We start from the raw sequence: 13,284 nt of genomic DNA, 5'->3' as shown, positions 1-13,284 counted from the left end.
TAGTTCTTCAGTTATTTCTCTCTTTTACAGGCAAGCGCTTCCCTTGAAATTATTTATAAACATCCGTAGACTTGAGAGTACGAGTATTTAAAACATACGTAGAGGAATCGACTTAATGTAAAAGCTCTAAAAGACATGATCCTTCTTTCTGTGACACATTGCGATCGCGGGCCTTATTGATACGGCCCAGAGGCTTGGAGCGGCTTGCGAGCCGTATCTTTGACATGACTGTTCAAAATCATTTCATCTCTTAATGACCAAATGAGTTATCGGGGAAACAAAACGTATTTACAAAGTTATTTTTGGAAATCTGTAATGATCTATTTAGGATTCGAATATAAAAATTCCATTATAACTTGTTGGTTCTTGCTCACTCACAATGGGATGCTACTGGAGGAGGCAGACACAAACAAAATTGAAGACTGAAAGCAATACGAAATAATTAGAAGGAAGCGTAATAAGTTGGTAAAGAAAAGTAAATGTGAGCGGATAGATAATATTGTTAGAGAAATTGAAAAGGAAAGTTCAAATATAAACACATAAAAGTGAAAAAATTTAATAAAATTTACAAACAGGACGTCAAGAATGAATTTGAGCTAATACTCCAAGGACTTACCTACTCCTCCAAAAACAGAAGAGGACGAGGAACAGGAGGAGAATCTTCAAGTGATCTGATCAGAAGAAAGAACAATAGAAGTTGAGGAAATAATAAGTAAAATAAGAAATCGTAGTGCATGAATATAGAATGAACATAGAACTGATAAAGTATGGAGATAACAAAGTTTAACTAATTAGGAAAATATGGTTTGAGGAAAGGATCGCTAGCGAATGGGAAGTTAGAAAAGTGATGCGCTATATTAGATACATTTTTTACTTATCGTACAATTTTTAGAAATAAAATTATTGTCGATAAAAAATCTATCATTGAAACTTTTTCGGACTATCCGAAGTTTTTATGTATCTCTTTGAAATTTTTTAATTTTTTTCTCAATTCAGTACACGTCTATTTATTAGTATCATTCAAAACTATTTTTTTAATTCTCAATTAAAAATTATCTCGAAAAACTGTAATGATTGCCTTACAATGGAATACCCTGTGAATCAAAGGACAAATGTATTTGATAATGGTCGCTTTTGTCCTGAGAAACCACCCTGATGGTAGATTATATGAGGAAAGGACTTTTACGGCGAGATCAAACGTGTTTTAGCTGGTTCATTCCAATTCGACGAACTGTGTCTACTTTTAATCAAACTAATGCATGAAATGTAAAAAAGGGGGAGTTCCCTGCAGATATAAGCATGACTGAATGTATATAACGGTGTTTGAAAAAATAGAGAATCAAATAATACTAATCCCACAACGTTTCATTATGTCATTTAGAATGAAATAAAAAATCTAATTCAAATATATTTCATTTGAATTAGGAACGGTCTTGTAATATATTATGAAGGATATATGAAGACACGAATTCTTTGTTTCCAATAATGTTAATTCTTCACCAAAGAATATTTCTTGTATTAAAATGTGCCTTCACACCGTATGAGAAGTTTGATTCTTAAGAAAGCAATGATGTATATTTTAAATATCAAAAATAATATTTAAATAGAATTTCGAAATTGTGTCCGCCACGGGTGGTAACTAGAGTTTTGCTATCATGTATATGTTGATGTTAACCATATAAACAGAATACAAATAACTAAAAAAATAAAAAGTTAAACTTATTTTTCAATTAGCAATTAGTAAAAGACCGACCGGAATTTGATTCGATTCATATAAATATTGGTGCCAACGTATCAGCCACGTGATAGAACATCTCCGCCCTTTCTACTTTAACCATAAAGCACCAAATTATGAAGGAATTGTGCACACACAATATGATGACAGATTTGACAAACAGCATCAAGTTCCACTATCTGAATGACAAGTGAAGTACTTGGAGGATTTCATATCAGGATAATGCCAGAAGTACATGGCCTCACCTAGAGAGAGCACAATCTATACAGCATACGTTTCAAGTTTGAAGACCCCACGTTGTATTGTATTTATTTGGCAACCTTTTCAGTGAATTTGTAAACATTGTAAGAATTTGTCATCGTTATGTCATCAATATTATTTATTTAAAAGGTCTTAGCCCAACCAATATAAAAGCTGATGTAGATTCTGTTCTGGGTTAGACTGCTCCTTTCGTTATCAACAAAATATTGGGTAGCTAAGTTTAAACGAAGCCCTACGACCTGCGAAGATCATCATCGCAGTGGTTGACTCCAGGAAATGTTGAAGAAAATCCACAAAGCGGTAATGGATGAGCGTCGACTTAAAGTGGGCGAGCTAGCAGACATAGTAGTAGTAATTTTCATTGGCTCTCTTGAAATAGGAAAAACTATCAACGCGAGTATTTTGCGAACTTATTTCAACGATTGAACGAAGAAATCGAGAAAAAACGACCGTAATTGGTTAAGAAGAAAGTGTTGTTTCATCAAGACAATGCACCAGGTCACACATCCGTTATTACAATGACCAAAATTAATACCTCATGTACCCTTTAACAAATTTAACACCCACGGATTATTTTCTGGTCAGATTTTCCAAAAATGAGTAGGTGATGTTAGCAGTTGATGACTATCATGAGGAACTTGACGATTCTTATTATAAAAAGAGTATCGCGAACTTATTGAAGTTCGCCGAAAAATAAATATTGTTTTCTCTAAAATTGTTGTGTTTTCTTTGTTGGGCCAGTTACTTCTGGAACCGTTCTTTGTAATGACACAAAAAAGGTATCAAGGCAGTTTACTGTTTAAATATCTCTGTTATTTTATTTCATCTCAATAATTTTAGTTAAAATTGGGAAAAAACTTAAATAAAAACTGCATCGTTTGTTCCCAATTTTGGAAAAAATCATTGTTGACCAGTGCAATCAATGAGCAAACTGATCCATACGGCACAGAAAAGTGATTCACTTTTTTTTATCATGCCTTTTCCAATGAAAATACAACGCATTTATAAGGATAAACCTTTAAAATATATTGAAAAAAGAAGTAAATTCTGTTCTATACTTTTCTACAAAAATAGTTTTATTTTCTACATTTGTAATAATGAAAAATAAGTAATTAGAAAACGATTAGAATTGTTTCCTTTTTTGAATGTGTGAAAGTGTGTAGTAGCAACCCATCTATATTATTTCGAGTCGTTTTTTTTTATCCGAATAAATTCATTCTAGGGCTCGACTCAACTATATATTTTGCTTAATCCGATTCTGTTTCAAGTTATTAAACAGGTTCAAGCATATTTTCAGTTAATTAGCACTTTTCGGTATGGCTAACAAACAAGAGACTCAGAACAGTGTTTAAAATAATAAAACTGAGAGATCATCAACTCAAGTTTTATAAATTATTAAGTCTTAGAAAGAATTTGAGTTATTTATCCGCAACGACTGGTATTTGCTTCCAAGTAAAATACTCATGCTACGAATAAGATCATTTATCATAGAAAATTTCTTAGTCTCTCGTGGATTACTTTAACGAAGCTGCAATAATTTCAATCAAACTAGAAAGTGTAAATTCGAGGTGATTTATTTCAGAATTTATCGGTACTAATTCTAAGTTGAGTATCATGCAAAACTTGAAATATTTTATGTGGTAAAAGTAAACAATAAATGTTATGGTAATGCTTGGAAGTTTTTGTAAGTAATTTGAAGCATTTGCAAATTTCTATTCAAATATATCCACTATTTCCGTTACATGTTTGTAATCACTGTGGCGTTTAGAGATTGCTACGTGAAATAAAATCAACAAAATTTTGCATTATATCGAAAATACGACGAAATCAATATGTACATATATATGCTCCAGTACGTATATCGTCTCGATAGTATTATTTCCTATTGGGTTTGTATTTGGATATTATTTTGGTGAATGAAAGGAACTTTTGTTCTGATAAATACCTTCTCGGAAAAAAATTGGTGGAACAATTCGTAATATTCAATACTAAATTGCTTGGTTTTTGACGTTTGACCGTAGCAACGTTTTTTATTTCTACTTGTCCAAATAACATCATCTAATAACTCATCAAAGCGAGTCAAAAACTGATGAAAAAATATTGTGCATAATTTTCTTTTGTCCGGAAACGGTACACAAGGTAAACCAATTAGGTTTTGTTATCATGGAAGTGTTAGGAAAACGCCATTGTGGACGATTGGGGTTCATTCAAAATCCAAGATGCATTCCGCCACTAAATTAAAGTTTGGTATAGATTGATAAACAAAGACATTGTTGCCAAGTTAGTGTATTGTGGATAATTTTCGGCTATACTCTAAAGAAATCCAGATTTTCATTCAGGACCCAGCATATTCTCATAATCTTAATACCTGGGTATCATCTTCTGGTTTATTAGGAATAGTTGTTATCTACTATGTTTGAAAATTTGTGTTTTGAACAGTATAAATAGAAATGTTCCACAATGTACCGTTCACATGTTTCCTCTCTCCTTTGGAATTGACTTCGTCCTCGAAGTCTTGGATGCTTCTTCTAAAAAATCTTATAAAATTCTTACTTGAGCAGGTTGTAGTTTTGGCCCAAAAAGAATTCTGATATTTTTTTTTTGAGAATTTGTAAATAAAATTGCCGTTCGAGATCTGATGTAGAATTCCTGGCTCTATTATTCCTAATTCTCCATGAGTTCAAGCAATTTTGAGCTTTTCGATGGATGCTGTGTCTGGTAATGATATTTTGTGAACAGTCTTTTTACCATACAGGCTCCCATCTATAACTATTGCTGGTTTTGACAGTTTTTTCTTGTATTTTGTTGGGGTTAACGATACCCAACAAATATGCTATGTTAGTTTCTCTATAAAAATTTTTAATTACAGTTGTTTTCGTACAGTTTTGAACGGTAGGCATTTGACATCTGGATCTAATCGACTTCATACAGATTTGATAATCCATTTTCATTCTTCGACCCATTTGATATTGGCATAGAAAGATGTGAATGGTAAATTCATCTCAGGTTCATTATTAGGAAAAGAATAAATTTCATGAATTATGGAAGTGTTGGTACGGAGAATAGGAATTTCGATTCTTACGAATATTGTCTTTGGAGTCACACATGATCTAGAAGATCCCACTAATTCGTAAGGATATTCATCATTAATAAGGACAGCTTTTGCCTTTTTAGAATTTCAAGTTTACTTATAGTGAATAATTCTATTTAGATGATTTGAAAATCCAAAGAAAAAGTGATTGTTCTCATAAGTTTCATTATGAATTTATCAGCATCTTCTAGATTGATAGTTGTATTATGAAAGGCGACATATTTTTAATTTTTTTTAATAATCTATTGGATCTCGTATCGAGAGATAGACCGAATGATATTTGATTATTGAATTTTCATTTTTTTTTTATTCTAAATCGTTCATATGTGCTTCAAGTGAGTTTAAGTCAGTGTCATTTGGATCACATGTGATTTTCTTTATCGTAGTACCAGTGATTTTATGTAAATTATCTTTTGTTTCGTCAAATAAATAAGTAAACTGGGAATTTAAAGCTGAAAGCAGAAATAAGTCTTAGAATTTATGGATAATGTTCTTTCTAATTAGTCTAAGCCAATGTGCAGAACGTGTCTTTGATAGTAAGATTTTCAATTTCTTCGGCATACTATCCGTTATTCCGAATCTCATAGATTTTGAAGGGATGTCTCAGGGATAGGATTGTCCTCCTGTAAAAAATTATTTTCTTCAGAGTTTTCATCCGTTACCTTACGGACTCGTTTAATTTCAAATTTGTACTAATTTTATCCTATTCGCAGCGCCAGAAATGTTTCATACACTTTTACAATTAATTTTAGAAAACTTTATTTATTTATTATGCTGATGTCGCATCTTCTTGGTGTAACGTTCACTTTTCTGTATAGTGCACAGTTTCAACATGTATTCTGTAGAAATAATAAAGAAATAAAATATTCAATAATAAATCTCATCTTGAGTCTTGTATTCACATGCCTTCTTCGTCAATACTATAGTCAGCCATTACTTCAAACTCTCCTTGGAAAAATGGATAGAATCCTCAAACTTTCGAAAATGTTCACTAGCTTTAGTAAGAAAAGGCATAACACAAAAAATTCAGTAACATCATTAACTGTTCCTAAGTATTTAGCAGATTCATCCCCTTGCAATTTATCTCTTTTAATAAATTGTATTATTCTTGTTATTAGAAATTACCAGACTTTCTTGGTTTTTGAAATATAACTTTGTGATGATAATTTGAATCTTTTCGGCTACGTTATCTTTTTTGAGCTTTTCTTGTGTACCATCAAGTTGTATTCCCACCTGGTAAAAGACCGTCTGACAATTTGACTAATCTTCTCAATTTAACCCTCACGTTGCTTCTAAAATGATTCAACCAAAAATAAAAAAAATAGTATAAAAAGAAGGTAGAAAGTGGGGTAACGTTCCGTAGATCTCTAAACGAAAGAAACGAAAATGATGAAACGTTCCTAATCTTCTCACATAAAAGGTAATTCCTTAATACACACAAGAAATATCTCTTAATAAATCACAAATATTATGAGTTGGATTAATTTAGTAGATACGGCTGCACAACCAGGAAAAAATATGCAGGACCGGCGACAAATAATTTGGAAACGTCTTCAACAAACGAGTGGCGATAATGACCAAGTGATAATTTTGTAGAAGACCTCAACTACTTCAAATAAATGTTAAAGTTCAATGACCAAACAAAATTGAATAAATTGACCCTCGAGAGAAGCCTAGAATAAACCAAATAATTCCTAATGTTTTTCCAACTTTTTCAAAATATTTACAGTTAGATTAACCTCACGAGCTGCAGGTAAATACTTTGAGGTGTGCGAGTTTGCTGTAACTGTAGGTTGATGTACAAGTTTAGTTGATTTAACTGATCCTGCACTAAAAAAGAGAACTGATTATTCAACTTTCTTGATAGACCTTCGTTTTTTAGCAATGCTGAGTTGATGAATCTTCCCTCTTGTGCATTATTTAACATTCAACTTTTATCTGGCGATTGTTATTAGTTCGTTCAGTAGATAGATCTTCTCGGTCTCTCTCTCTCTCTCGTCTTAGTTTCGCAATGTTTCCAGCTGTTGATACAGCCAGTGCTTCATCACCAAGCGAAATTTATCCAGCGAAACTCAGCTGCTCGTGAGAGACTTTATCCCGATTACTACTTAGGAATAGTGGTTTTTAAAAATCAATCAACTTGGTTCAGGATTTAAATAGAGATAGTTGATGATAGACGGAATTAATGCAGATTTGCAGTTCATAAACAAAATAGTTTTTTCTGATGAAGCGATGTTTCATTAAAACGGAACGGTTAACAAACAGAACTGTTAATATTGGAACAGAAAAAGTCCTCACTGGATGTGTGAGGATCACACTCAATATCCTAAGAAAGTGAACGTACGGGCTGATATTCTAATTAATTTCTTTGTGCCTACATTACAAAGATTTTTTCTTGATGTTAATCATACATGAGACAGATCGATCTATCTACTACCAACAAAACGAAGCTCCACTGCAATTTGAACGTGCAGCTATAAATTATTTAAACGAGGTTTCCCCAATGGACATATGAAAATTTGACGTTTCGATTACTGTCAATCAAAATATGATTTTATAAATTTTGATATAACTATAAATAATTTAATTGATAGCTGATACATATTTTTGAAATATAAAAAGGCAACATTTTATTTTGATTTTATTTTTCTTTTGATATTCATGATGTAGGTGATCTATTGATTAATATAAATACGCAAATTGTCAGGGTCAATATTATATTTTGATAAAGACCGAAAGACGTCGAAACGTCAAATTGTTATCTGTCTTTCAAAAATTCAAAATATAACAGAAGAGACTTAAAATCTAGACGATTTAGAAACATAATCATGTATATAAAAGGTCTAAGAAATGAGAAATTAGAGAAATAAAAATAATATATATTCTTACTGAGTTTGGACCTGTACTGTACGCTGGTAAATATGTCTGTGTAAGAAAGAGAATTACGCATTCATACGCGGACATAAGAGGCTGAGGACATTTTTTTCTACAAGTAAAATACGTCAAGTTTTTCCATCTCAGTTCATAATTCATTCCCAGCAGTGACAAATGTCTTTTTGATTCACCTGTCTTTATATGAAAAGACTTAATTAGAAAACAAGTTTGTTGTTGATAAGTTCATTTAGGGTAGTTGAACGAAAAAGATTATTCGAAAGCTTTCAAAGAAATTTTTATGATTCTCCTATGGAAGTATTGAATTTTTCATAATAAAAACGGATGGTTCAAGTGTCTATATTTTATATCAACATCCTAAACGCTTTTGAGACTCATAATAATTCCAGTTATAGGTCACGCACAACAAACTCATTACCAAACGTCTCTCGGAAACCTAATCTTTAACCTCTCTCATCATTTCGCAACACAACAGTCGATCAAAACTGAAAATCCCATACAAATGTCAAAATCAACCGACCTATTCGCAACTTCTCTGACAAAGCACGTCAAGAGACCGGTCGGAGTACGTCATGAACAGTCATTGCTGCAACTTAACGGATATTATTAGACCAAGAGGAAGTTGTGTGGCATTTTGTGTAACCGATAGAGAAACTGGGGACTCCACCCGACGAATATTATAGTCTAGGCAATAAAAGAAAATATTCAAATCATTGCTGTAGAGAATATAGAAAAAGTTTGTTTGTTTGTTAAAAACTCTGAGACAATACATTACTGAAGAATTTGAGATAAATACGATACTTTAAGGACCTTGCGTGAAAAAAACAGTCGCTGCTCTAGAGCTTCGATTCATTTCTTTATCTTTCACGACTACATAGTTTCCAATTGATGCAACATCGTCATCATCAGATCCAAATATCTTCATTGGTGCATATTATTGAAATACGTGGGAAAGTAGGATGCCTGTTGATATATTTTCAATATCTCATAATCTCAAAATAAAATTGATGAACAAATATGAAAATTTTTCAATGTTAACTGAATAACTCGTTATAAACAATAAGCAAATATATTAGTTTTGTGTTGGTTCTCTACTGCTTCACTTGTAATTCAAATATAAGAATTCTCACATATGAAAATCCTCTGGTATGAACCAATTATTTCCACATAAACTTCTCATGCTTCTTCTAGAGAATATTTTGATTATTATTTTTATAAGATTTAATATATCGTTCCTAAACTATGCCTCAACTATTTACAAAGATAATAACTAGAAATAGGGTGTTTTACTTCATATAAGTGTGGAGGTGGTTGATGGGGGGTTAAAATTGAAACCCACCCTCTCTTTTCGGAAAAGTAGTCGTACTCGTTGTTACCCTTCTCGAGTCAATCGGGGCGTGAAAATTGACACATTTACATTCCACTTTTGTTGGATCTATACAAGATTTGAAGTGAGGGTAGTTCATTGTATAGTAACTTTGTAGTTTGGAACAGTTGCAGCGTGCATTGAATATTGATAGTGACGTTAATTAGCTTATTTAGCTTGCTTACAATTCCACAAGAATGTACCAATCTCAAGAATAGCTCTGTTGTACAATGGAACTGAATCCAATTAAAAAGTAGTCATTTGTCTAACGGGAGCATTTCGAAGTTTATCCAAATATCTAATCACATTTATTATTTCATTAGATTAGACAGAAAAAAAGTTAGTTATATAAATATGTTTATTAATAAATGAATCCATTTAATTTTTCTGAATATAATTATGGATTTAGAATCCTCCAATCATTGAATTTTCGTTATTAATATATCGAAGCCTCAATCTTATATATTAAAAAAATTGATGATTTCCATTCCGAGTACGTTCAGGCGTTCTACCCAACCGATTTGCTTAATTTTTTTTTTTCAATGAAAGGTATTGATGCACAGATCAGCCACCAATAATCGAATTTCATCTAATTTTTATCATTCTCAAGTTATACTCAAATGCGATATCCCCCTGTACATTACTTACGGGAGCTTTTCACATACACACGTTCTATCCTCAATATCTCAGGTTCTATTCAAGATAGAGACTTCGTTTTGATTTAAGAACACTCGCTGAAACACCTTCTTTCTTTTGAGTTTTTGAACACTTAAATCGGTTGAGTTGGAGAGGAGCTAGGCGCGGACATTCAATGTGGAGTTATGGATTTTTGTAGGTTTTTGGCAATTTTTCTACATTCAAAGATCTATATCTCAGGTTCTAATATAGCTACAGAGTTCGTTTTGGTTTAAGAACACTCGCTGAAACAGATTCTTTCTTTTGAGTTTTAGAACACTTAAATCGGTTGAGTCGGAGAGGAGCTAGGCGCGGACATTCAATGTGAAGTTATGGATTTTTGTAGGTTTTTAGCAATTTTTCTACATTCAAAGATCTATATCTCAGGTTCTAATATAGCTACAGAGTTCGTTCTTTTCTATTATAATGATTTCTGATACTTATTTAATGGATTCGATGCGAGCGAAGCCGCGGGTAAAAGCTAGTTTTACCATTAAATATATTTGTAGCAATGAACGTTCAAAATATATCAAAACATTTATTTACTAATATATTTCTCAAAATAATGGGATGATTTTTTGAAATCTTTTAGCTTTTTCTATTGACTATTATCTGATCATCAATCAAATTATCTTATTTATAGTATAAATACAACATTATGGGTTAATTTGTTTTGTTTAAAATGGTTGTTAAATAGTGCAAAATATGCTAACGAAATTCAAGTTTAATAAACGACTCATCGTTGGACGTGACAAAAATCCTGTTTATTTTTCTATTTTATTAGATTCTGATTATTCTTCTGATAGATATTCTGGCATTCGTGATTACTGCATATTTAGCATCTAATTGGCTGAGGTCAAAGGGATAAAATAATTGAAATGTTCTTTGCAACAGTACAAATATTTCATTTATGTTTCTCATCTATCTAAACTCTATCGGGTTCCGTTCTAATATATTTTTCATACTCAATACAATACCTATAGAACGAATTTTTAACTTTTTCCATGACTTTATCGATTATATAACCTATAAATGGTCGTCGGACGATGAAATAAAATGCCGAGTTGAACAAGCTCGAAGTACATTCATAAAATTTAAAAATGTATTTACATGTACCGACTTTGATCTTGATCTTAGACTGAGACTTGTGCGGTGCTACGTTTGGACAGTGCTTCTTTACGGGATGGAGGGTTGGATCCTTAAGGTAAAAAACATCAACAAATTAGAGGCATTCGAAATGTGGGTATATCGTAGAATCCTGAAGATACCATGGACTGCCAAAGTGAGGAATGAGGATATTCTCAGGCGTATCAATAAAGACCGTGAACTCTTTAACATCGTGAAGAAACGAGAAATTGCATATCTTGGCCATATAATACGAGGCCATAAATATCAATTCCTTCAGCTGATAGTCGAAGGCAAGATTGAAGGTAAGAGAGGATTGGGACGGAAGAGGATGTCATGGTTACGGAACGTGAGGCAGTGGACGGGTATACAAGGTATTCAGACATTGATCCATACCGCTAGAGATAGAGAAGCCATGAAAAATGTGGTCGCGAACATCCATTAATGGATAAGCATTAAAAGAAGAGAAGAAGATAACGTATAAAGTAACTATCACACGTGAAGGAAACAAATACTGGTGGCAATTGACGTTATTCAAAGTCGCGTTCAAAACAAGTTGAATATCAAATTTTTAAGGATTAAGAGTAAGAATTAAAAGTATGAAAAAATGCCCTTCAGGTTTTTCTTATTATTTAGTCTGAAATATATATTATCAAACGCCTTCGAGTTGCCACAAAATCAGAAGATTTATTTTACATTTCAAATTATCATTGTCCTTATGTAGTAGGCTCTAACTACAGTTTACTAATCCGTTCAAGAGAATATGTGCTGTTATGAGTAGTAGTTTTCATGTATCTCAAAATGGTTCTATGGAGAATTTCTTTTCGTACTGATTTTTAAAATATAGTTTAGTTTTCTCGTAGTTCCTCCTTCATAACAACTTTCCCATTTATTTATATTCTTCTTTTATTTTATCCTAAGTTAGTTGAAAGCTGTATTTATAGAAAAGTATTCAAAAGTACGCCTTTGTGTAAAATCTAATGAGGGGTTTGTCCTTTGTGAGTGCGGCCAATTTTACTGTTTATTGACATTCGCAATTCGAGTCCGATTCGAATGGAACAGAAAAGGACCCTTATTTAAATTGTTACTTACTTCATTATCATTACATTTTGGGGTTAAATCACGAGGGTTGGTAATTGGATGTCACTGCGATTAACTAAAATGAAAAATATTCTACTTCTGGTTTCGTCGCACTTTATTGCATCAGCTTAGGAGTTTATTTCTTATTACAAACTTCTCTCTTTTTAGCATGGAATTCTAGTTCTACAGCGTATATTTACTTAAATTAATAAAATAACTGCAAAAATAAACTACAATCTACAACCTTCAATTACAAGGTTTCAACAATTTCTTTATAGATAAACTAGATCTATAGTTGAGAACTTGGTTCTTCTTTATTTTTATTGATGCAGTCAAATGTACCTGACATAATTTTTTCTTTTACAATTCGTTCTTTGCTGACAGCTACATGTTACAAACTTCTGATGCAATAAGGGATGAAATCCTCAACAGCATAGTCGAAACATAATTAATTGTCTTTGATCGGGTCTCATGGTGGTAAATTAAATAAAATAACTGCAAAAACATACTGCAATCTACAATTTTTTTATATTGTTAAACATAACCTTCAATTACAAAGATTCAACAATTTCTTTGTGGATAAACTAAATCTATAGATGTTATCAAATGTACCTGACATAATGTCCCAGAATTTTTTCTTTTGCATCGTCAACAGCATAGTCGAAACACAATTAATCTTCTTTTATCATGTCCCATGGTGGTTATAATATATTTTTACTTAAACTCTCATCAAAACTGCTGGTACTGACAGAGTGCTATACTTATTTTCAGTGCAGGCGTTAGTACTTAGTACTACCACCGCCCCAAACTGATATTCAAACCTAGGCGATAAAAAGAAAAGAGTTTCATGAATTGAAAATTCATTAAAAAGTAACAATTCACTAAAAAAGCTAATACAATCTGTCTTTACTAGTATTTCTAACTATGAACTATTTTATGTTTCTAAATCTTGATTTTAAGTCACTTCTGTTTTAAAATTAGTTTTTTTAAATAATTTTCGAAACACATATAACAATTCGACGTTTCAATTTCTTTAAGTCTTTATCAAAATATGATATT

Source organism: Diorhabda sublineata, chromosome 5, assembly GCF_026230105.1.
Source record: "Diorhabda sublineata isolate icDioSubl1.1 chromosome 5, icDioSubl1.1, whole genome shotgun sequence".
In the NCBI taxonomy this organism is placed as follows: domain Eukaryota; kingdom Metazoa; phylum Arthropoda; class Insecta; order Coleoptera; family Chrysomelidae; genus Diorhabda; species Diorhabda sublineata.
This window is presented reverse-complemented; position numbering follows the sequence as displayed.